Source organism: Macaca fascicularis, chromosome 15, assembly GCF_037993035.2.
Source record: "Macaca fascicularis isolate 582-1 chromosome 15, T2T-MFA8v1.1".
Taxonomy (NCBI): Eukaryota; Metazoa; Chordata; class Mammalia; order Primates; family Cercopithecidae; genus Macaca; species Macaca fascicularis.
The window spans coordinates 57,056,114-57,083,191 of record NC_088389.1 but is presented as its reverse complement, the minus strand read 5'-3'; the positions used below and the strand labels follow the sequence as shown (position 1 = coordinate 57,083,191).

The 27,078-nt window shown below is 40.6% G+C and overlaps 1 protein-coding gene across 2 annotated transcripts in view; it reads left to right on the top strand.

Moving 5' to 3' along the window:
* The first annotated feature begins 360 nt into the window (after nt 1–360).
* PLPPR1 (phospholipid phosphatase related 1) overlaps nt 361–27,078 on the top strand; it is a 292,502-nt gene continuing 265,784 nt past the window's right edge. The window contains exon 1 of one of the 2 annotated variants that reach the window (XM_015436498.4): nt 361–736. The gene's annotated coding sequence lies outside the window, so the exon portion shown is untranslated. The remainder of the gene's footprint in view (nt 737–27,078) is intronic. The other variant, XM_045373530.3, reaches the window with a different exon arrangement.

Sequence of the window (27,078 nt, the reverse complement as noted above, 5' to 3'; positions counted from 1 at the left end):
ATGGCCCACAGGAACGCCCGCACCAGCACTAAAACCACACCGGGAGAGGACAGCCCCACGTTACCCAGGACTCAAGGCAGAAGCGGTCTCCAAGGATGGGTGGGGATCCCACCACTGGCTTCCAGCGCTGCATGCGCCGCGGAGTCCCCGAGCGGGGCGCACCTTTGCGGCGGGGTTTCCCAGCTGCCTTCTGGGAACCCCGCGGAGCGACTACGGCTGGACGCAATCTGGCTGGCTCGCCTCTACCCCGAGCTCACTCTCTCTGCTCTGCCTGGGCTCTGGAGCCAGAACCGAGTCTCTCTTGAGCATGCGCAGCCCGGCACCCTCCCCTCCTTTCCCCTCCTCCGCCCCCTCCGCGCCAGCCTTTTGCTCTTTCCTTTCATTAAACAAACAGGAGATCCGGAAACCTGGACCCTGTGCAGGCTGCAGCGCCAGGAGGAGGCAGCGGAGGAGGCAGAGCGCGGGATGGGCGCCCAGCGGGATCTGTGATCCCGCGCACCTCCGCCCCACGGGCGCGCGCACACACACGGACACACACATACACACACTCGCGCACACACTCACACAAATACACACTCGTACACGCCCGCGCCGCGCGCTCGCCGGCTGGCTCTTCCACGCAGGCAGAATGCAGCAGCGCCGGGAGAGCGTGTCTCGGGCCGCCGCCTGAATGCACCTCGCTCCCGGGAGCCGGACGGCCCAGTAGGGCTCACTGGAGGACGTTCCGCTGCGGGAGGTGAGTGCGGCGCCCGCAGCCAGGCCTCTGGGGAAGTCGCTGTGCCGGGGCAGTGGGGCAGCGCGGGGCAGTCTGGACCCGGCGGCTGGACCCGGCGGCGCAGGTGTCCCATGCCTTGCTTGTGGGTGTCGAGGTGCAGATGAAGGTGGCGCCGGGGCAGTGCAGAGGAGAGGACGAACCCAGGGAGGGTCGCCTCCTGCGAGGTGTCAGATTGACCCAGCAGAAAGCTACCACCTCCCTGCTCGTAAACTTTCCTTCTATGTCATCTGGGAAACGTGGAGACAAAGGGGGCGTGGAGGCTCCCTCCGTCCCGTTCCACCCTCCTGACTGCATTCCGGGCTGCAACGCAAGCCTGCACGCATTGGGTGGGTGTGCAGGCGGGGGCGCCCTGCAGGTAGCTGATGTCAAGTCCTCCCACCCGGGCGGGGGTTGGAATATCTCACCCCAAGCTGTAAGGGTTGCCGTTGATTTTCCCTCAGGCATGGGCACCTGTCATCCTTCCCTTCCACCCCGCTGCGTCCTAGGAGTATAGTGGGGTGTGTGTGGGGGGGGCGGGGGGGAGGGGGTTGTCACCTGGAAAACTGGAGGGGCAGCCTTCGGCTTTCTCATCGAGCTCCAGTGCCAAAGGCGCCGGGGTGAGGCTCGGGTCAGTGCGGGGATAAATGATGAGTTACTGAAAGGCTTGCCATAATCACCTCCTAGAAACGCAGGGCGCCAGGATCTCTCCTCCCGGGGGAAGGTGCTGTCTTCACGCACACCACCGCGGCAGCGCTGGGAGCTGGACAGGGACTGCTGTGGCGGCGGCGGCAGTGGGAAGACGGGGCTTTATCCTCTCCCAACCCATTCCCCAAGGGTTTTATGACACACACATGTGGAATATGTGGAGGATTCTGGGTTATTTTTCTTTGTGGGGATGTCGATTTTTCCTTTCAACCTCTTTCCTGGGAGAGATTCTCTGCTGTGTGCTATCTAGTTGGTGGACAGGCACGGTTCTGAATATCTCTTCGGACCAATGGAAAGGTCCTGAGAAAAGGATTTCCTAAAATGCCAGCCCTACTGGGGCGGGATCTCAGAGAGCAGTGCACCCACTGCACCCGGGAAAAGCATCAAATCGAATGGCCTTTTGAAACAGCGGAGACTGGGTCAGCCTGTGAGGAGTCCAGGACTGGGACAAAGGGAGAGAGAAGAGGGACAAATAATGGTCAGTTAGGAGAGGTGTGACTAGAGGTTAATGAAGGCAGGAAGAGGTTGACTGGAGGGGAGGTACACTGCATCATCCACTGAATTTCTATGCCCCTTCCACTTGTATGCTTGGCAGCTCCTATTCATCTGGTGGGACTCTAGTTTTGAGGGGTCTGGAATGTCACATCTGTAGCGTAAAAGACTTCACTATTCCTAGGATAACGTTTAGCATACTTACAAATTAGTTGTTTAGGTCTAGAAAGTGCCTCGTGTGAAAGTGTCTCCATTTTGACGTGTTGGTTGTACCTGGAAGGCGGGATGGGCAGGCAGACAGGTAGATTTTTGGCTCTTGTGCACGTCGGGAGCCCTGGATTCTTAGGAAAAGTGTATGGGGAATCTGGAAGCCAAGCTGATGCTGACAGAAGTAAACTCCGGAAGCTCAGACCCAGTACGTGTGACTGCTGCTCCTCACCGGTGGGGGTGAGGCTTCTCTTCACTTTGAGACTACAGGTTGGGGAGTCTGTCTGCTGCTTGAGATGGGGACCTTTTTATCTTTAACATTTTGTGACTTCTTTGAAGTGGGAGAAAGCATGATATTTGTGAGATTAATTGAGAAATCACTTATGAAAGTGATTTTGACTCATAAATAAGCATAGCCAAAGGTGAAAATCTTTTTTAAGAAAGGAAAAAAAAAAAAAAAAAAAAAAAGAAGAAGGGTGGGAGGAATTGGGAAAGGGATGCTTATTATTAAAGTGGTTTCACTTTTATGATTTCAAAGATATTCAGTAAGATAGAAATTTGAGTGTTTTATTTTCAAATAACTAGGGAATTAAAGACCTTTCCAGGAATATTTTCAAGTGAAATTGGCATAGAGGGGCTTTAACTATAATTGTCAGCATATGTCCTTTTTATCCCATGGTGAACATGCTCATCAGTTTTTTTGAAAACTTTGGCAAGAAAAGATCAAGAATACTTTTTGCTTTCACTAGAGCTCTTTATTCGCTTTGTTACTATGTATTTCCTCTTCCTTCATCTGCAAGATCAGTTTATTTTGATTATTCTAGATTCTATTTACAAGCATTTATTCACCACGTATCCTGTATTTAGCACTGGGAGTCATATAAAATATGTAACATTGTTCTGTCCCTCAAAGTGTTCATGTTCTAGTTGTAAATACAAGATGAACACACATGAAATAGGAAGCGGGATAGTTCTGTATTGTACTATGAGCTCTTAATGTGTATGCTGTACACTTCATCCCCAACTCCTGAATTTTCTCAACATTCAGAAAACATGTATAAGTACTTGTTACATGCTGGAGGCTGGGAAAAAAGGGTGAGAAAGTAAAAAATGGTCCCAATCATCAAGGAAACAGGTATTTAACTATGATACAATCTGATTAACTGCTATAATTGTAGGTTAAACCATGTGCCAATAGGACAGGCATGAAAGTGATTTTTTCCTTTCCCTGGAGGATTTTGAGCAGGTGATCTTTGAGAAAAATGAATAGTCTTTTACCAGGGAGGAAAGGATAGAAAGGACATTCCAGGCAGAGGAAATACTTGAGAGTACCTGGTAAATTGGGGTGACAATAAGCCATCTCATGTGGTTAGAGCCATTGAGAGTGAACAGCACTTGGGTGACACTAATTAACAACTAGTGCTATAGAGTGAGTTTTTCAGAGATATGCCCAGAATGCCATGGAAGCACAAAGGGAGGGCATCCAACTTGATCTTCTTGGGAAGTTGGGTAAGAAGATCAAGAAGGTTTCTCAGAGAGCTTGACATTAGCTGAATCTTGAACAAGGACAAGGAGAAAAGAAGGGCTTTCCAGGCAGAAATATCTCTGTAAGGCCTGGAAGTAGTTCTGTGTGGCTGTAGCGAGAGATGTGGGTTCTTAGTTTTGTGCAGTGGCACTACATCAAGCAAGAGACACAAGGAGAGATCGAGTGTGAATGGAACTATCCAAGTATAAGAACTTCAGTTTTATGGGGAAGGCTAGGGGTGTTTGTTTGAAAGTTGAGAAAGTTTGAAATATGATCAGATTTGCATTAGAGAATGACGACTGTGACCACAGTGTGGAGGATGACTTGGAGGTGGTGAGACTGGAGGCAGGGAACTTATTGTGGAAATATAGGTGTTAAATGATGAGGGTGGTGGCAGTAGGGGTGGACAAGAGGAGATGTATCTGAAAGACAAGTGAAGAAAGTAAAACCTGCTAATATAAGAAGGGTCTTCCTTCTGTGTGCTCCTGTATCACCCTCTTCTTCCCCAGCATTCACTTGTGTAGTTGCCTATTTTGTATTGTGAGAGTAAGGCATTCACAGTGGCATCACCAGCATTTAGCACAGGCCTGGTATGTAGTAGAGACCCAAAATATATTTGTTGAATGAATCATTAAATAAATGAATGAGAAATCCAGCCATGAGGTGATGATTCCTGCTTTAGAATAGTAGAAGATAAATCATGACTTCCATTTCTCCAAGGTGGTCAACTGACTTGGAGGTCAGTGTTAAAATGTGCCAGGGAGGCCACAAATCAAAACAAAAAACACATTTTCTCAGCTGCCCCTATGAAGAAGAACTGTACCCTGAAGTGCCACTAGGAAATAGCATCATGATATTACATTTCTTTATGTTTACAAAATGAGATCATCACTGCATCTTGGAAGCAACAGCATTTAGCACAGTTCCTGATACATAGTAGGATGGCAGTGTGTATAAATTCCCTTTTCCCCCTTTCTTGTCAGAATTTCCCCCTTTCTTGTCAGAATTTCCTGATTTAATATACTTTGTGAAAACTTTAAAAATAATCTGCACCAGAGAATTCATAAGGATCTCACTTAAAGAGCTCATTGCATCTTGGCATCCTAGAATGAGGGCCAGATCATGTGTTCCAGCCATCAACACTGCAGACCCAGGAACTAGGTCCCTTACTGAACCAAGCCCGAACATGTTGAATTTCAATCTGAAAATGCCAATAAGAGATGCCAGAATGGGGAAAAAAAATATAGTCAGAGTTTGTTTTCAAATTGACTACAGGGGGTGCAACAGAAGGCAAATCAAAGATAGCACTTTGGGTTTGACCATTGGTAACTGGATTGATGGTGACAGAGGGATGGGGAGGGAGGTTAGCTCAGGAAAGTAAAAGGCTTAATGCTGTTTTGCAGAAATTGATTTTGGTGTGACACCAGAACACCTTGGAAAGCATTAGTACAGATCCCAGCATCTAGTGATTTCATAGTAAATGTCAACTATTATTTTTATTACTGAAGAAGATGGGAAGAGGAGGAGACCATAGAGCCAAAGACTAAATTTCAGCATTTAGCAAAATGTAGGGATTAAGGAGAGAAATAAGCCCCAGGAAAGAGCATAAGAAGTGAATACTCAGACAAGAAGGAAAAGAACTGGCATGAAAGCAAAAGCCTCAGGGAATCATGAGGAGTGCTCAGACTTCACAGAAGCAGTCCCAACTGTGCCAGGACTTGTTTAAGTGCCTCCATGTGGAATCCTATTTAATCTCAACAACACCTATGACTCCGATTCCCTCTTCACAGCTGAGGCAGCTGAAACAGAGAGGTCCCAGTAGCTTGTCCATAGCTACCAAGTTACAAAGTATCAGAATCAGGTCTCAAAGCCCATTTTCGTGGTTGTACAAGCAATTTCCTTTAACCAAATGTATAAATTACCAGGATGATTTTAAGTGAGGGGAGTTTGAAAAGGTTGAAAGTAGGGAACTGAAAAAGGAGAATGAAAAAGAGTTTTCTGGTGACCATTAGGAAAGCAATCTTAGTACAGCAGTGTGTTCAGAAGCCATTTCAGAGACTTCGGTGGGGAATGGGAGGGAAAAAAACCCCGTGCAATGCATAACTATCAGTCATTTATGAAGTCCAGCAGGGGAAAGAGTTATGGGGCTCTAGGTATAATGAGAAGGTACAGTGAGTCTCAAGTGCAGTTTTTATCAAGGGGGAGCAGTTGGAACGAGTTAGTGTCTAAGAACAAAGGGTTTGTGAAATGAGAACAGGAGAGGAGAGAGAGAGGAGAAAGGATGTCTTTCCCCAAGAGCATGCAAAGATAGATTTGAGGACAGATACAGAAGATGCTCTTCTTCCCCACAACTAAATGACTGAAGTGAGGCCTCTGAAACTCAGAGAATTCAGATCCTTGGGTGTCCTGGAAACTTAAGGAGCCTCTGAGTGCCATACCTCAGTGGTACCACTTGGGTATACAGTCTGATGACCCTGACTTGTTTATGTAGCACAGCAGTTGAGAGCACAGGCTCTAGAGTTAGACAGGCTGTTAACGTGAATTAATTCTGAATTAATTCAGAATTCTAAATTAATTGAATTCTTAATTCTGGCTCTGCCACTTATAAACTGTGCGACTTTGGGCACACGGTTTACTTCTCTGTGCTTTCAATTACTCCTGCTTTTAAGATGGAGCAATAGTAGAACCCATTGCAGAGGATTGTGAGGATTAGCTGAGTTAGTCGTAAAGGTTGGACAGAGTAAGTACCTAATAAATGGAGAGTGTTATGGGTGATAGCAGTGAGGTTAAAAACATAAAGCTTTGACTTTATGCTCAGGACTCAAGAGATGGTGTGCTTTTGCATTCATTAAAAAATTTGGGGGCGGGGGGGGTTGGTTATAAATAGTTGGCTCGAATCCTGTCTTCCTAAGTGCAGAAATTAAATCAGCAGACACAAATATGGCAGGAGCAGACCAACTCGGCTGTCATAAACCTAGGTAGAGTAGACATGTGCTGGGAGTACCTGCCAATAACACTTGCCTAGTTGCCCACTTCTCACACCTGCCTGGGAAAGACGAAAGTTTGCTTGCGTTTAGGCTGGTCTTTGCACCTTCAGGCTCATAGGCATCAGATAACAGGGACTTAGCTGTTTAGCAGATTGTTTTAGGGAAATGACTACTTGTATTAATTACAGCACCTCTTTGGCACCGAGGGACATAAACTGTAAATATCTCAAATGTGAGATTTACAACATTCCATAGGAAATTAAATGCCTCCCCTCATGGAAAAATTTGTCATGTGTTCTAAAATAGAATCTCAGTGGATGGGGAAACTCTGTCGTCTAGCTAATTTGGCAGCAGGGCAGGAACTGCAACCCAGGTTTGACTCATAACTCTGTGTCTTTGCATTACACTCTGGCAAATACTTCTATTACTGTGCTGTAATCAAAGACTTTTCCCCCCCATCCATCCTATTAATGTTTCAGCCAAACTAAACTTACAGTTACCCCAGTGAGATTTTTCTTTTTACCTTCAGGCCTTTGTCCATGCCGTTCCCTCTTTCTGGAATTCCATCCTTGCCTTCCCCTAACTCCTTTGGGTTTTTAGGTCAGAGTCGCTTTCTAGGGAAGTTGTGCTGACCTCTTAACACCAATGTTGGCTTCTCTTTCTATGTGTTTCAATAGTCTCCAACTTTGTATTTTTTGTGCCTAACATAGTGCTTGGCATATAGTAAGTGTTCAGTAAACGTTTTTGATTGAATAGGTGAATGAATTACTGAACGAATATGTCCTTTTGAGTCATTGATGACATTTCAGGTAAAGCAACTTCATATTATAGAAAATCATAGAATTGTCTCAAGTTCAAAGGTTCATTAGAATTTACCTAATCAGGCTTTCAAGTGAAATGACACAAGGAAACTGAGAACTAAGGTACTGCAGCAACTTGCCTGAGGCTTTTGCTTACTGTAGTTAAGTGATATCAGAACGGAGGCTGGAATTCCCATATTCTGATTCCAGACTCAGATTCTGCCCTGGGATGGAGTGAGGGTGGGGTGAGAGAAGCAAATGTGGGATTGGTTCCTGACTTTATTTAAAATTTTTATGTTGTGTTCATCATGGAATGTTGCATTATGATTTTTTTAAATGTTGCATTAAAATATTATTTTGATTACTGAGTTTTTTGGAATGCCTTAAATTTTGTGCCCAATGCAGGTGCCTCACTCATCTGACCCTAGTCTCAGCCCTGCTCTTCCCACAAAGGATACATCCTAGCTTTCCTACACTGGCATAAAAATGCAGGAACACTGTGTATGGCAAGGGCCCTGAATGAAATATGGAGGGAACCACCATTCATCATGGCGGTATGAACTGCTAATAAGCATTTCATGACCTGGCTAATCTTCTGATCATATAAACGTTATATTCACATTGAAAAAGCAAGGCCAAAAGGATAAAAATAAAAACTGAATAAAAGCCCTATCTGCCTATCATCTATCTATTTATCTCTTTGTCTCAGGGCTAGAGGAAGATGTAAAGATCATCTAGACTAGTCCTTAATTTATACATTTACATGTAGTTATTACTGTACTTCCGTATTTTTAAGCTTTTTGAAGACCCAAGACCCAAGATAGAAAAGAGACGAAAATTATTCCACTTATAAACTTGGCTGGTCTTGGCTTACAGCACTGCTGGCCTGTTTTGAACAAAGATTTGAGGTCAGAAGGTAGAATGACAAAGCTTGGCTATTTCTGCCAAAAAAAGAAAAAAAAAAGCGTGAATGGAAAGGATAAAAAGAGATAGATGAAAGACGTTTTGACTGGGCCTCCTATGTATCATACAAGCTACTACTATGGATTATTAATGTCTACAACACACTGGAAAATAAGTATCAGTATCCCCATTTGACAGCTAGACAAACTAAGTCTCAGAAAGCTGAATTAAGAGCTTACCTAAGCTCTCAAAGCTACCGCTGGACTGAAAAAACCTGGTCTGAGTCAAAATCTATGCTTATCCTATTTAATCCTTCTGATTCTCAAAGGTGTAGAGTTTCAGATCACCCCACAACCTTCTTGCCACCCATGATGCCATGAAGTCTTAGATAAGAGCTTCAGGAGCTTGTCCATGTTAACTGGATGGGATGTCAGCAGTCAACTCCATATCCAGCTGTTATTTCCTCATTATATGGTATATTATCTTTTTCTATTCATCAATAACAACAGAGAGAAGAACTGCATACACATAGGAAATAAATCCCCTGTTTGTGTGAATGTTATAAATTTTTACATGACATGAAAGTCCATATTTTATATTGCCTCCATTATGTTAGAAAGGGCTTTTTCTTTGGGTATTATAGCATCAAGTGTTCTAGAAATGCTTACAGACACAGGCTGAAGAAAAGGTGATCATATTTACTGGAGCAAATCTGTCACAATGAAGGGTAATGTGTTTGCATGGCTCTCTGTCAAGGGGTTGTGGGGTGCCCTTTTTATTGAGGTTTCTGATGAGTGGCATGGAGCCATGACCTCCGCCACCAACATTTAGATTCAATGAAATACATAATCAAGTGGAATCAGATACAATTAACAAGAATAATATCTGGGTGAGAGTACTGCTGTTCAGCTCAGCACCTCTGTAAGCCAAGCATGCTTTATCATTTTCCCATCTCTCAGCCTTTGCTAGCTATTGCTTCCAGGCAACCCACACACTCAAATGCTCTAACAATCAGCCCACAGCCTTCCCTCCTGGGGGTCACAGGAACTAAAAAATAAAAAGACCTTTTCATTCACACTTGTATTAACTGGAAAAAACATTATCTCTCTGTATGTTTTTTTTTTTTTTTTTTTTTCCTGCAGTGTAAAAGTAAGGGAATATCTCTAGGTTTGAGATAATCTTTTGGGTCTAGTTTTTTTGCATGGATTGACATGTAATATGTGACACAGACAGTTCCTGGCCAGGCTAGTTTGAAACAATTAATGTATTTTAGCAATTAAAAATGAATTAAGTCAATTACATGTGTAAAATAAATTTTACACATATATGATAAAATACAAATGTAGATATAATGAGGTGCTTAGTGTAGAAAGTAAATATCACTCATATTTCTGCCCTAACCTCTTTCCCAGAAAACCACTATCAGTTGTTTGGTGTATATTTCTTAAACTTTTTTAGTCCATTAACATTTACATTTATTATTTTTATAAAGGTAGGATTAACTTTATGTATTATTTTACAATTTACTTTTAGCTATAATTTCAAATAGAAGCAATTTCTTTTCATTAATAAATATTTGGTAAATATTGCTATTATATGAAAAGGATGAACACTGCTTTCCATCTTAAAATAGAGCTCAGTTGATATATCTTAGGGTCCTTTGGCCATCAGTCCTCATGTATATTCAGTCATTGAACAAATATTTTTTCTGAGCTCATTTGAAGAGCTACCTACTATACGACGTACTTTGGAAACATTCACATTCTAGCAAGAGAAAAAAATAATGAGAGGACTTAATAAATGGCAAAAGCTGTAAATTCTCCTTGATTCACAGAATTGTTTGAAGGGATAGTCTAATTTTTAAATTGTCTAATTTTTCTAGATAAGAAAGTTGAGGTCCATCAAGGTTAAGTGATTTGTCCAGGGTTCCACAACTGGTGATTGAAGAGGTTGGGATAACAGGCAGTTTCCAGCCTGTTAAACCAGTGCTGATTTCATTACACTTGACTGCAAAACAACCCCCACACCAAGAAGAGGGAACAAGGGAACTCCACAAATACTAGCTTGAGTAATGCATTTCCGGCGCATTGAAATTCATGCCTTATGTAACTGCTGTTACCTACAAATGACTGCAGAGATTGCGTCCCCATCCTCCCATCCATCCCTGCCCGTATAACCCCTCACTGCACTCCATCTTCTCCTCCTCCATGGCCTGATATTCTCACATTAGAATAACACTTTGAAGTTAGACAACAATCAGCTGTAATATTGAGATCAGGTGGTACCCATGTTACCTAGGGAGAGTGTTCATCTGTAAACATACTGGTAGAGATTTATTTTTCAGTTTAGCTTCTTGCCATCTTGAACCTTAAGGAATGAATTCCAAAATAAATGAATTTTACCTGCTAATTTTAATGAAGTCATGAAGTCTTTTTTATACTAACCAATGATTTTTCTCCTTGATGGTACCATAAATAGAACCCTGATTCTTAAATACTCTAATTATCCTTCCCTGCTCTGAAAGCAGGATCATGTGATGGTTAAGAGATTGGACTGGAGCATCAGATGGAGCTAGGTTCTAGTCTGAGCTCTCATCTGACCCTAGTCCCAGCCCTGCTCTTTCCACAAAGGATACATCCTAACTTTCCTACACTGGTGTAAAAATGCAGGAACAGCATATATGGCAAGGGCCCTGATTGAAAATATTGAAACACCATTCATCATCCAATCCACTAGCTTTGTGATGTCAATACCAATTCCTTACTCTTATTAAGTCTCAGATCTTTTATCTGTGATACGGAGATAATAAAAGTACCCCTCCCACAGTGATGTTTTTATGAGATAAATAAATTACTTGCCTTAACACAGAGTCTACAACATGACCAATGAAACTGTAGCTGCCATTATCATTCATTATTTTTGATATACCCATGACGTACACCTATAAGGGCTATATCACTTCACATAGCCCTTAGAATCACTTAGATGTCAAGCTTTAAAATACTGAATAACACTCTTACCTTCTGTATTAGTCCATTTTCACGCTGCTGATAAAGATATACCTGAGACTGGGCAATTTACAAAGGAAAGAGGTTTAATGGAGAACTCACAGTTCCACGTGGCTGGGGAAGCCTCATAATCATGGCAGAAGGCAAGGAGGAGCAAGTCACATCTTACATGGATGGTGGCAGGAAATGAGAGCTTGTACAGGGAAACTCCTGTTTTTTAAAAACTGTCAGATCTCGTAGACTCATTAACTATCGTGAGAAGAGCACAGGAAAAAATCCGCCCCTTAATTTAGTCACCTCCCACTGGGCTCCTCCCATGACACATGGGAATTGTGTGAGTTACAATTCAAGAAGAGATTTGGGTGGGGACACAGCCAAACCATATCGCCTCCTTAAAAAAAAAAATTGAGACTTAAACCAGAAGTTGAAAATATGACTCAATATGCTAATAATTTGAAAACTTTGTCAAGTCTTTTTCAGAATATCACCTTTAGTCTTTGCTGATCCATGAACCGTAGAATTCAGAAACATAGCAAGAGGTGGGAAAATGAAAGGATTTGATCAATACATCAAAACTTTGCTGTAAAAATTAAACTTCAACCCTCTTTGTCTGCATGATTTTATTTTCATGCAAATACTTGGGAATTGGTGATAATGTCTACCTTTCTCAAACATAAAGATAACACTACTATTATCACTATTAGTTAAATATGTTTTTCAAGTCTCATTTGACTTAGTTATACTGGTAGGTTACCTGGATATAGACACATATATATGCTTGCACAGAATCGTGGAACTGAGGTGTGAATGTTAAGAATCCCAGCCACCTACTCAGTACTGGAATCTCTTTCTTCATACTATGTAACAAGAAACTGTCCAGCCTCTCCTTTTTGGCACCAGGGCTCCATTCCTTCCCCTTCTTGGTGACTATAATGGATATGCCCAAGATAGAAGCTGATTGGGTCTGAGCTATGGTTGACCAGGATCCTGAGAGTTGTTCATCAAAGATTCCAAACATACTTTCATCTCAGGGTCTTTGCATTTGCTGTTAGCTCAGTCTGGAATGCCTGTTCTGCAAAAACTTGAATGTCTCCCTTTCCCACCACCACATCTGCTCAAGTGTCATCAGACAGGCCTTCCCTCATAACTGTCTAAAACACCCAGCCCATTAATCTTTAACTCTACTCTGATTTGCATTTCTGCATTAGTACTGATAAATGCCTTATTATTCATATGTCTGTTTACTTGTGACCGGCCTCCTCCTACTATGTAAGCATCATAAGATGAGGGACTCTGTATATTTTGTCCATTGTTATACTTCCAAGACCTAGAAGAGTACCTGTCACACTCTATAAATTTAATTAAAATGTTTTTAATAAATGAACAAAAGAAAAAAGAATTATTGTCTTGAGAATGGATTTAAGAAACCAGTAGCAATCACTGGGTCTGAAACGCAGGAGAGCAAGAGAACATCTAAAAATGGGGGAGATCTGTGAATGCATAGTGGAAAATTCTACCCAATGTAGGGGCTTGGTCCCATAGGACAGCTCTTAATGAGGCAGAGGTGTCTCAACCTGGATTTCGGGCACATGGATCTCTGGTAGTTGGGGCATATGCCAGAGAGCTTACTTATGCCATGAGTCTATTTCAACGTGGGACCTTGCAACATTAAAGCATTCTTCCTGATGGAGCTGAATTCTGCCTTCCTCTAGCTACCTGATGGAAGGTGGCCAGGTAAAGGGGTGCAATTCATATGGAAGAAGATGAAATTAAGTGGTACCCATAGAAATAAAACTCCATTTTATATTAATATAAAGACTCATTTGTATAGTGCTACAACAAAATAAGCAACTGGGACACAGATTAAGGAATCAAGGTGAGAAAATACCTTTGGCAAACTAAAACTATTTAGGACATATACCTTCTTATTTCTGTATAGGAACTGTTGTTGAGGAAACACAGATTTCTATGGGAAATCTAGCTATCTTGGGATCTCTAAATGTGAGTGTACCTCTGGCTACAAGGTTTGGTTCTGGGTGAAATGCTGACAGGTGTTCTTATGTGGTTTGTTGTGGTCTGTGTGGTCTAGGGGATAGCAGCCAGAGGCGGCTCTGTGGAGGACTTTGGGGCCATAAAGAAGCTTTGAACTACTTGAAGTCGTGCCTGGAGTCCCTCCTGGGGAAGCTGTGTAAGGTGTGGCAGTGTTGCCTGAAAAACATAAGTCTGAGTCTCCGTCTCTGTGGGTTTCCTTGGAGAGCAATTATTGAATGTTTTATGGTTCTCTTGCTTTGAACAGAAGTTTTCACTCATTTAAATGCCAACTACATGAAAGAATGTACTAAACCAATTGAAAGGAAATGTGAAATTCTTGGAAAGTTTAACTATGTTAAAAGAGAATATGATGGCCTAGACTCTTAAAAGATGTTAGCTTTTATGAGCGTCATCAGGGAAAGTAAGTCTGGAGGCAGGCGGTGGAAAGCTAAACACCTCTAGAGAAAATATAATTTATAGAAGAAGAACTGAGAGAAGAGAAATTTAATGATTCAGCACTGGGTGAATGGATTGCCTGCCATTACAAGAAGGTTAAAGTCACTAGAGAATAAGTCAGAATTTATCAGGTAATTTGTAGCTTTTTCAAGAGAGCATTTGGAGGAGAGAACTCCACATAGCTTCTTTCATCAAAGGGTGAGCCTTCATGCAAGCATGAAATCTTTCCCCTCTCTCCCAAACTCTTCCCTCACCTGCAAGTTTTTGTTCCTTTAGGTGTTTTCTTGAATTCAAGATTCTTTGTTGTGGATCCAAGGGGACAGTTGCTGAGACAAGGGTTTCTTTTTCCTCTTGTTCATTCAGAAAGCATTTACTAATCGCCCCAGAGACACTTCTTTCTGTCTAGGAATTTGCCTGGCCGACCAGATCTATAGCCAAGAGACTATCTGCTAGATTCCCCCTCACGCTACACCAGACACCATCCTGAAAATAATGATGGGTTACCTGCCAAGGTAGATTCAGCTTTCAAAGAGAACTGCTACTGAACATCTAGAACCACAGTAAGAGACTTGAGAATTTTTCTTTTTCTTCAAAAAAAATTCTGGATTATTTCTCAATTTGACTTTAAGGAATTGCAATAACTTAAGTGATTATACTTTTGACTAAAAGAAAGTTTAATGAAAGTATAATTCCCAGGGTAATATTCTGTAAATGAGAATGATTTAAACATTTTTAAAATGGGAATTAAAAATAATTGTTTGATTATTATAGGAGATGAAAACACATACTTTGCCTTATCAGTCACTTCATATGGACTTCACCCAGGATAATTTCTCCTCTGACTTTTCCCTAATCTTCTGCCCCTTTTCTCCAGAGCTGCTTTCCCTTTGCATTTTTTTCCATAGGTTTTGGGGGAACAGGTGGTATTTGGTTACATGAATAAGTTCTTTAGTGATGATTTTGGTGTACCCATCACCAGAGCAGTATACACAGAACCCAATTTGTAGCCTTTTATCCCTCACCCACATCCTGCCCTTTCCCCCTGAGTCTCCAAAGTCCATTGTATCATTCTTATGCCTTTCCTTCCTCATAGTTTAGCTCCCACTTATGAGTGAGAACATATGATGTTTGGTTTTCCATTCCTGAGTAACTTTACTTACTATAATAGTCTCCAATCCCATCTAGGTTGCTGCAAATGCTGTTATTTCATTCCTTTTATATGGCTGAGTAGTATTCCATCATATGTATGTGTGTATAAATATATATATGTATGTGTATATATACATATACACATATATATACATATACATACATACATACATCAATATATCAGTCGCAGTTTTTTTATCCACTCATTGACTGATGGGTATTTGGGCTGGTTCTACATTTTTGCAATTGCGAATTTTGCTGCTATAAACATGTTTGTGCAAGTATCTTTTTTGTATAATGACTTATTTTCTTCTGGGTAGATACCCAGTTGTGGGATTGCTGGATCAAATGGTAGTTCTACTTTTAGTTCTTTAAGGAATCTCCCCCACTGTTCTCCATAGTGGTTGTACTAGTTTACATTCCCACCAGCAGTGTAGAAGTGTTCCCTTTTCACCGCATCCACCCCAACATCAATTTTTTTTTTATAATGGCCATTCTTGTAAGGTAGTATCACATTGTGGTTTTAATTTGCATCTCCCTAATCATTAGTGATGTTGGACACTTTTTCATGCTTTTGGCCATCTTCTAGACATTGGCTTAGGCAAAGATTTCATGATGAAGAACCCAAAAGCAAATGCAACAAAAACAAAGATAAATAGGTGAGACTTAATTAAAGTAAAGAGCTTTTGCATGGCAAAAGGAACAGTCAGCAGAGTAAACAGACAACTCACAGAGTGGGAGAAAGTCTTCACAATCTATACATCTGTCAAAGGATGCATATCCAGAATCTACAAGGAACACAAACAAATTAACAAGAGAAAAAAAAAGCAATACCATCAAAAACTAGGCTAAGGAAATGAATAGACAGTTCTCCCTTTGCATTTGTATTTGTCTGCTCTCTTGCATATTTTGGGCAGCCTTTGCTGCTGACTCCTACTGCATGATCCCCAAACTCTCCCCCAGACAACTTTGCAGTTCATACACGCTCCCCTGAAAGAGAACATAGAAATCATTTGGAAGTGGTGGAGTGTGCTGTAAAGAGTGTGAGATTTCTGTCAAAAGTTCTGAGTGCGAGCCTTACTTCTGGCTTATTCACTGTGCAGCTGAGAATTTTCTTAACCTCCCTGAGATTTAATAGCTTCATTTGTAAAATGAAGACAAGGGTAACTCAAAGAGAATTGTTTTGCGACAAAGTATTAGAGGGTAAATTTTAAAATTCTGCACAAGTATTCATTATTGATACATTGTTACTTATTTAGCAGCATCATTTTATAGAAAATGAAGGGAGATGAAACAACTCTTCCAGCAATGTGAAACTCAAAGTTTTACTGTTCATTTTTCAATTGAAAACCAAAGCATGTAGTATGAATCAGATGGAAATGTATGTGCTGGCTGAGGATATAAATCACCCTAGGATCAGATGTGTTTCTCTTTGATGTGTCTAGGAAGTGTTTTATGGTAAACAGAGTACATGTTTGGCATTCATACAGGGAATCTCTTTACCTAATTTGCCCAAAATTACTTACTTAAGGGTATTAAGTGTTATGCTTACTATGTTCCCTTCTTAATGTGAGGACTGTCTGAGATTACCCAGAGGAGTTAAGAAGATTCTCAGCCTTGATTTTAAACTGTAAATGGGTGTAGAGGGGGGCTACTTACAAAAGAGGAAAATGGAAAGGGTCAAGGGAGCAGGGGTCTGAGCTGATCCAAAAGGAATCATCTGTTTCAAAACGACCTAGAGTAGAAGCACCAAGGTCTTGCCAGACAAGCTGTGTGGTTCGAAAGCACCAAACTCAGTGCCAAAAGAAGGGTCTCAATGTCCTCGACCTCTGTAGAGCTGAGAGCAGCTAAAATCATTTTGACCCAAATCACTAGGAAATTTCAACTGGATGAATAGTCTAGATAGAATCTGAACAGGCTGATGGAGGTCTTGGCAGTTAGACAATAGTTGAAACTAGGCACATTCCTGTTCTTTTATTTATTAAACATATTTAAGTACGTATTAAATATTTGTGGAATGGGTGAGTGAATGGAAGTGTAATAAGTAAGTGAATGGAAGTGAATGAGTAAGTGAACCAAAACAGCAATGAATAAATGGAATGATTCTGAGCTTCTGAGAGTTGGAAGCTAGATGCCTAATTGGCAATAGGTAGGGAGAGAATGAGCCAACAATGCACTGGATTAGACATCTGAAATGATTGCTGTAAAGAAGCATATTTTAACAAGACAGGTTCAGATAAGAGGCTGGCCCCAAAGCTGTACAAGCCATGAGTGATGACACCACCTGATGTTTGAAGTGTTTTTAATGTCCTTGCACTGCCTTGTAGACATAGTATAAGATAATAGGAAGAGCTTAGGCTCTGGAATCCACCAGATGATTTTCAGTTCTGATTTACTGGCTTTAACATGGGAAAGATATTTAATCTCTCTAACCTTCAATTTCTTCCTTGAGAAATGGGTTCATAATACCTACCACATATGATTGTTGTAAGGAGCATCTGAGCTGTCTGTAAATCTCTGGGACATTGTTCATTCTCAATAAATATCAGGTGTCTTCTCCTTTCCTTGATCCTAGATTACAGAAATATCAGCAACATCCTCCAGATATGGACATGCTAAAAACCAACAAAAAATCATAGCTTCTTCCAAAATTACAGAAATTTATATTAACTAACCGACACTGGTTTACTCCACAAAATTCAACATACACATTCTAATGCATCTATGTTTTTGTAAGTGCACTGCATTGAGGCCCTACTAAACACAAACTTCACTTTATCTATTGCTGTGTGTGGACTTCACCAAGGATAGTTTCTCCTTGGACATTTTCCCAGTTTTCTGCCCTTTTTTTTTCCCAGAGCTACTTTTCCCTTGCTTTTGTCTTTGTCTACTCTTCTGCCCATTTTAGACAGCCCTTGCTGTTCCTAAATGCATGACGCCCTCCCCTTCCCCCAGACCATTTTACAGTTCATATTTCCTCTCCACCCCTGCCCAGAGGAATAGGGAAATTGCTAAGTTGCATTTTTCCTTCTCCATCATCTGCTCCAATTTTTCTTTACCTCTTTTATTCTTACAAAACCCAGTAAAACGTCGTTTTATCTCAGTGTTTTTCAACTCTTATTCCCTTGGTTTATTCTTGTTGTTACAAATTTCACAAATCCTTTTAATTATTTTATTTTAATGCATTTATCTTGGTTAAGTATCACTATTAGTATATGGCCTTTAAAATGGAACTTACTGAAAACCCCCTTCTTTGGTCACATTGATCTCACTAGATTGGGGGTCGGGGGAGAAGAGGGTTGGTTTTGGGATGAAACTGTTCCACCTCAGATCATCAGGCATTAGATTCTCACAATGAACACACAGCCTAGATCCCTTGCATGTGCAGTTCATAATAGGGTTCACTCTCCTGTGAGAACTTAATTCCGCCCTAGATAATACATCTTTCTTCCCCAGCAGAATGATTTATAGTTTTTTGAGTCTTATTTTTACTCTGAGATTCCCCTTCTCTCATATACATACATTTAGTCATTTTAACCATTTCTAGATTAAGAGATTTTTGCTCCTTCTAGGAATTTCTTGCACTATTCCTCCTTGACAGTCAGGAACTCTCAAGTTTTGAGGATGTCTTCCATACTTCCATATCACTGTTGATCAGAATTAGTTATGAAGTAATAATCCACCTAATGACTTCATCTGTCCATTGAGAAATGAACTTGCATAAAAGATGTTAAGGGTGTATCTGAGCACTGTGTCAAGCAAATTGTCTTTTAGCCCATTTGTGGATACTTGTCTTCTATACCTACTCTGCCTTGTTGTGGTGCATATTCTGTGCTTTGTGTCAGGAACACACCATTCCTTCCCCTGGTTAGCCCAGGAAGTCTCCATTGTAACCTTACAATGGTATCACTTCAATTTCTCTCTCTTCATTTTTTCAGCTTCATTGTAGCCAGCATGAATCCACCACCAGGTCTGAACCATGTGATTTCCTCACTATTTGATGCTCAGAACCTGTGCTTTTTAAAAGTATAAATTTATAATGCTTGTGCTGTAGTAGTCTGTTTTGAACACCCTCCTGTCTTTGAGCAGCCCTTCAATTTTGTTTTCTACCCTTTTGATTACTCTCATGGTTCCTTTGCTCAGGCTACTGATCACAGCTAAGGTATTGCTAAGAACTTTAGAAACTGAATCTTTAATGTTGAAGGAAGTGATTTAGCTTAGGTGCATCTTGTGGTTTTCCTCAAATTGTGCCATACTAGTAGGTGGACCCCAGCCTAGTATATAGGAGGAACTAGAAAAAAATGTGTTGACGACTGACTGAGTGAATCACCTGCTCCTTTATCCCATTTGCCACACTCGGGTGCCATTTGGCCTAACTTCATTTCTTCTTTTTCTGTGTCTTGAGAACTATGTCAGCAGAAATGTGCCAGAGAAACCAGTCCACAAATAGATCATTACTCATATGGAGAGATGCCAAATAGGCTTGTTCTGTGTCCAAGAAAACACTAGGGCTCCTGAAAAGCAAAATGAAAAATGACAACCGAGTTTGTAATTTCATTGGGAAGACAAAAGGCATAGACATAAGACAGCATAATCCTTGATCTAGTGAACATTCGAGATAGGAGGTACCAGGCCTTCCCTGAGCTAATTAAAAGTCACAGGGATCCTAGAGCCCTTGGGCCTCTCAGAAACTGTGTTAACTTCTTCTTCTTCTTCTTTTTTTTTTTTTTTTTTTTTGAGACCGAGTCTTGCTCTGTTGCCCAGGCTGGAGTGCAGTGGCTGGATCTCAGCTCACTGCAAGCTCCGCCTCCCAGGTTTACGCCATTCTCCTGCCTCAGCCTCCTGAGTAGCTGGGACTACAGGCACCCGCCACCTCGCCCGGCTAGTTTTTTGTATTTTTTAGTAGAGATGGAGTTTCACCGTGTTAGCCAGGGTGGTCTCGATCTCCTGACCTCGTGATCCGCCCGTCTCGGCCTCCCAAAGTGCTGGGATTACAGGCTTGAGCCACCGCGCCCGGCCTATGTTAACTTCTTACTGAGTCTCGTACATATTCCTACAAGATACCAGAGATGAATACATCACTTTAGGTTGTAAGGCTAACCAGGAGAAATGGGACTTACAGTAAGATAATAAATCACAATAAGCCAAAAATCACTTTTCAGGAAAAGGCTTCTTTTTCTTTAGGTAAAGTATAAAGATTAATGTGACACTGTCTCATTTCAGGGAGATTCACAGAAGCATTGATTTTATAATAGGAAACATGCACATCTCCTAATGCATTTGCATTGAATGTGCATACTTCAATAGCCACAAATCCTCAGAGGTCAGGAAAAATCTTGATTCAGAGCCATCATCTACAGAGTGGCTGTCCACTAGTACTCACAGGCAATGATGCCTTAAAATACAGGAAAAGGGTGGCACTCCATATGGCATACAATGGGTTAATAAACATACTATTCAAGAACATTACAAAATGATAAGAAATAGATAATAAAAAATGAGCAAAGTGTATAAATAAGAAACCTATAAAAGAGAAAAGGCAAATAGTCAATATATCAAGGGAACTTCAATTTCACCAGTGGTTAGAGAAATAAAAGTTCAAGATATCATTTTGCAGCTATCGGATCAGTAAACAATTTTAAAATATTGTTTTCATTGAGCACTGGCACTTGTGTGTGCCCTTGTGTGTGGGAAAACACATTTTGAACACTGCGGACAGTCATGTGAATTACTATAACAGTTTTGGGACTTAATTGGCAAATATTTTCAAAATTAATTATGTGTATGCATTTTCATTCAGTAATCCAACTTCAGGGAAGATATTCTAGAAAAGTAAGGATATGAGTATTTAAGGATGTATCCAGTGATACAGTATTTAGTAGTTAAAATCTGGAAAAATATCTGAATACTAAACAAGAGGACATTGAATAAATTTGTGGAGTATTAAATAAATTGAAACATTATTCCACTTTGACAAATGTTACTTTATGTCTATTCACCTCGGAAAATGTTCATTATCCTTTGGCAGCTAGAAAAATAAAATTAATAAAAGTGGCTTAAAAGTACATACTTTGTGTTATATGCCAGGCACTATTCCAAATATTTTGCATATATTGCTTCATTAAGTTCTCACAATATCAATATACAATTGAGAAAACTGAAGCAGATATAGGTTAAATGACTTGTCCAAGGTCACACAAATGCTTAGGGATAGAACTAGGACTTAAACTCTGATGGGCTGGCTCCGAAGTTGCCACTCTTAACAACTATGGTATACTCTTTTTCAACTTACGGAGTAATGGGTATTGTAAAATTCTATTTTTGTATAAAAACAAAATAAAAAATAACCATATACATGTTATTGGTTATTGGTGTATGTATGTTAACAAGTGATCTTTTTAATAACAGCCTTGATTTTTTTTTTTTTTAAAGTATAGGCCATGCACGGTGGCTCATGCCTGTAATCCCAGCACTTTGGGAGGCAGATCACCTGAGGTTAGGAGTTCAAGACCAGCCTGGCCAACAAGGTGAAACCTGTCTCTACTAAAAATGCAAAAATTAGCCAGGTGTGGTGGCTCATGTCTGTAGTCCCAGGTACTCGGGAGATTGAGGCAAGAGAATCGCTTGAACCTGGGAGGCGGAGGTTGCAGTGAGCCGAGATCATGCCATTGCACTCCAGCCTGTGACAGAGCAAGATTCCATCTCAGAAAAAAAAAAAAAAAAAAAAGAATATAAGCAGATCTCTGAGTTTATTACACTCAGACCAGACAACTATAACAGGAGCTTCCTTAAAGATTCCAGAAAATTCCAGGATCTGTGATTCTGTGTATTCCAAATTGATTTGGGTTTTCCTCAATGTCTTTTTTTGGAAAAAAAATGAAAAAAAGACTTACATGTATTGAGAGAATTTTCTGTCCACTATGAGAGGTGGAGGGGAGTAATGGCAAAGATTTTATTTTAAATATGAAGTCATGAATATAAAAGACAGAAAAGTGATGAAAACTATATGTATATTTGAGCTTTCCAAGAAGGGCTTGGGTCTTATTTTTGATATCCAGACATCCATGAGGAAAATTTCCCAAATGAGTAGGTGCTGGATTTTCTGCTGTTTATTTGTTCCTGGCAAAGCCAAGTGTGAAGAGACAGCATCTGGAACAGGGAGTATTGTAAGGACATGTTTGAGTATTGTGGAGTAGGATGGAACATGGACACAGAAGAGGGAGGAGAGATGATGAAATTACACAGTGGATCTCGTCCTTCTGCTGGTCTTTCTGTTGGTAGTGCCAAATTGATACAAAACATTTATAATAATCACAATTGGCCCATCTTGATGCCTGTTAATAGCAGTATTGATTGATCCTAGACAAACTAGAACTGTTCTCACCTTGAAACTCACAGTTTCAAAACCTGAAATTCTGAAACTCTTGTGTAACCACAATCTCTTAGCCTTTCATCTCATTGCCTCTGCACATCTCCTTTCATCCATCTGCTCTTACCCAGTCTCCTTAGCCTTCTCTTTGTCAATCGAATGTTTCATCCAAACTCTACTGTCACCCTAGGTTCACTTTGTCTCCTCCCAGGACTTCCTGAAGATGATCCTTTCATAGTTTTCATCTTGCCTCTATTACTTCTTATTTTCAGTCTACTTTTCTAGCATATCTCACTCTGTGGTCCCTTAAAGGCTGATATTCATGAGCTTCTATTCTCTGTTCTCCACAACATTCAGTGTTGTTTCTGTTTTTACTGCTATCTCACTTAAGGATGTAATCATTTTGCCCATCAGTTTTTACTCATATCCTCTTCTCTCCATCTCTTCCAATTCTTTGATACTACTACTACTACTACTACTACTACTACTACTACTACAACAACAATACTAATACTACCATCACCTCTGTCTCTCTCTCTCTCTCTGTCTCTCTCTCTCTCTAATCATTATTGCCCCATTACTCAACATGAGCAGTAGCTCATCATGAAATCTAAGCTCTTTATTCTGGCACTCAGTATCCTCCAATAGTAAGCCCCAGACTTTCTTCCTCACCTTATTTTCTACTTGCTCAAGCTGCATCAGATTTATAGGCTTTCCACAAGCATGCCCTGCATATTCCTGCTCCCATGTCTTAGGCCTTCTTGTCTCATGTGCACTTGTCAAAGTTTTCACTATCCTTCAGTACCTACTAAAATCTTCCTCCATCTTTCATATGCTTCTAGTCAGAAATAATCATTTTCTACTTAATTTTCACGTTACATTTCTACGTCTACTAGTGCTCACTTTGTTACTGTTCTTGCTTTGCAGCTATTTTATACACATGTTACTCTCTTCCACTTATTCTGCACCTTCTTCAAGGCAGGTAGACATTTATTTTTTAATTTAGAGATAGAGAGCAAGTGTAAGTAATTCCAACACGCATTGGTGATAACAACTATTTACATTTTAATGTCTATCCTTGCAGGTTTTCTTTATGCCTACATATAGTTTTCTTCATTAAAAAAATAAAATGAGATTACCCTATACATATTCTTTTATAACTGGATTTTAGTATGTAATGAGACATAAGAATTGAATGGTAGGTAAATGAGTTATATTAGAAACAGACTGCCTGAATTCAAATTTCTGCTTTATTGCTTACTAGCTAGGTAAACTTAGACATAATATTTAACCTTTCTGTACTTCAGTTTCATAATCTGTAAAATATAGATAATAATAATAATACCTCTTATGCTTATGGTAAGGATTAATAACATTATCCACATAAAATATGCCATAGTGTATTGAACATAGTAAGCACATAATAAATATAAATGTTACTTGCTACTATTATAAAAATATATCTGAACATATCTTTAAGACCATATGTATGGTCTTGATGAACGATTTTCGACTGGTGGTGATTTTGTCCCCTTGGGGCACTTTTGGCAATGTCTAGAGACATTTTTAGCTGCCACAATGGGGGAAGGAGTAGTGCTATGGTGTCTAGTGTGTAGAAGCTTGAGCTACTGCTACACATCCTGTAATGCACAGGACAGCCCTCCACTCCCACAGCAAAGAATGATCTGGTTCCAAATATCAATAGTGGCATGGCTAATAAGCCACAATCTGGGGCATCTAGGGCCTCACTTGGCATGTACAAGATAGTGGAGAAGACAGAGATGGCTGGAGCGGCGGGGATATCCCTCTACATTGCCTTTTTTCACAGGAAGCTGGCTTGGGCTTATTCGCATGGTGGCAGAAGATTTCCCAGCAGTAATAGAGGGCAAACCCCAATGTGCAAAACTTTTGTATCCTCTGCTTAGGTCATATTTTCTAATGTCCCATTGGCAAAAGCAAGTTCTATGGCCAAGCCCCGTTTCAGGGGGTAGAAAAAGAGATTCCACTTTTTAATCAGAGCTGCAATCCGTTGAAAATCTTCCACATAGGGTGGGCATACTGTCAACTGAGGCTCTTTTTGCTAAATTGCCTTCCAGGGAGGCAACTGGACTCAGTCAACAATGGTCACCTGTATTTCACTATCTCACAAATACTTCTAAGCTGGTGGTAAAAAGAAATTAGCACTTAAAGTCTTTGATCAGTCAGATGAGAATAAAAAGACAGGGCGGAAGTGGCACAAAATTGATACTTTATGTCAATCCATTTTTGATATCTCCACTCAGAAGAGCCCAGATTCACCTGTCAAATAGCCTGATGGCATCTCAACTTGGATGGCACACAGTACCTAAAACAGAACATGTAAAAGTATTTACCTTCCCTCACAAACCTGCATTGCCTACACTTCCCATTTCAATTAATGAGGCCACCATTATCTAATCACTGAAGCCCGAAAACCAGGTCTCCTCCTGGAGGCTTCTTCCCCCTCACTTCCTTTCTTAATGTCATCAAGCCCTCCATTACTTTACCTCATAAAGGTCTCTCATATTGATTTCATACTTCTCCATTCCCATCACCACAGGACTCATTTAGACTCAGAATTCCTTGGTTGGATCATTACAATATCCTTTGTGACAGTGTCCACTGTCAACTCTTCTACCCTAATGCCTCCAGAGTTATCTTCCCAAAATAAACAACTCAATTCATGACAAAATCCCTTGAATTTTATGTCTTCTGTGGAATCTCTGTGTCCTTCAGGGATTATGTTTAAATGCCGTAACAGGGTATTCATGTCCCTGCTCTGGGAGGAATGACAATTCCTCAGTGTACCTTATAAGATTGTTTGGAAAAACAAATGAGATACTGTCTGTATGTTGAATGAATGAATGAACAAGGGTATGAATCAATACGTGAGTACAAAGGAAGTACTTCTGTGTGACTGCAGTAAAGGATCTGGAAGTTGTAGGGGAAAATGCATCTTGAAGGATAGTCTGGGACTTGATCATAAATGGCCTTGTGTATGAGGCTGAGAAGACAAGGCTTTATTCTGTAAAAAATTAGAAGCATATGATGGCCTCTGATACTTCACATAATCTCTAGGAAAAGGTATGTAAAACCCCATTTATCAGGCTGGGAGTGGTGGCTCACGCCTTTAATCCCAGAACTTTGGGAGGCTGAGGTGGGCAGATCACTTGAGGTCAGGAGTTCTAGACCAGCCTGGCCAACATCGTGAAATCCTGTCTCTACTAAAAATACAAAAATTAGCTGGGTATGGTGGCACACACCTGTAGTTTCAGCTACTCAGGAGGCTGAGGCAGGAGAATCATTTGAACCCAGGAGCCGGAGGTTGCAGTGAGCTAAGATCAAGCTACTGCACGCCAGCCTGGGCGACAGAGCAAGACTCTGCCTCAAAAACAAAACAAAATAACACACACACACAAAAACCTTTTTATCATAGAATTCAATATCAAAAATTATTAATTTGAATACTTTTGCCCATATTAAACAACAATTTCCTCATGAAACTTAATACCCCAAATAGCCTGAATTCTATAACGTAATTTTCACAAAGGCTTTCAATTCACCAGATAATTTTTCAAGCCCCTCTCATGCATTCATTTATTTGGACACAACCTTTGACCTGCATCAAAAAATGATTCCAGAAACATTTCTGAAGCATATTGATGACAGACTCCGTTGGAACAGAATCCAAAATGGTATTGGCATACTAGCATTAAGGTGTAATATATTTCTGTTAGGCTTTCCTGTCTTCAGCTGTGCTTTGTACAAACCCTTCTTTTAGACAGGATTTGTTCTTCACAAAGACTTATGGCTTATTATCCAGTGCCCTGTGATCCCTGAGGTTATTGAAAATTGATTTGTTCCAGGGGCTTTCCAAGGTGCCGGCCACTGAAATCCTTGACCATCAAATGGAGGGAATTGCAAATAAATAAACAAATACGTAAATAATAAACGAGCCTTCTTTGTTTCAAGTCTCTGACTTGCACTATGCTGCAAACCTCTCCGTGTGCATTTGCTGTGTCAGCCAAAAGTGAAAAGACAGAATGGGAATTGAGGAAGGCCATTAGGAGCTGAAGCAGCAGGAATCAGATACGGAGAGCCCCCGGCCCTGCTGTGAGCATGAAGGCAGGGACGGTCTGTGACAGGAGGGGAGCTAAGCACTTTTTTCTTTGCTTCTCCGTTAACAACGTGGTCATTTCATAAGCAAAAGGCTCCATGTGGACTGCTTAACCTGAGCTCATAGTTCAGTTCATACAATTCCAAGTCCCTTTAACTGAAAGGTTCAACTAGAACCAATGATTACATAAAATGGTTATCATTAGAATGGGGCTTTTCACACTTTGAATAAAATTAAGTTCTATTTTCCTTGATGGATTTTTGCATCCTGTACAGGAGGATCATCTGTAACATTAAATTGTTTTTGAGTTTTTATGCTAACAGTGAAAAAGATCTAAATGGATTAGTCTTTCCTCTCCTATGCTAATCCAGGAAGCATCCTTTTGATACCCACCTAATAAAGACAATCTCTAAAACTAAATAACAGGCTATGAAATGTGTTGTGAGTTCTTATTTCATTCAAGACAGAGCTTACCTTTAAGTCTCCAGCTGAGACAGTTGTGTTTATCTTTCTGAAAGCAGTTTGGCCAAGTGTTTCAAGTAAATCAAAAGATTGGC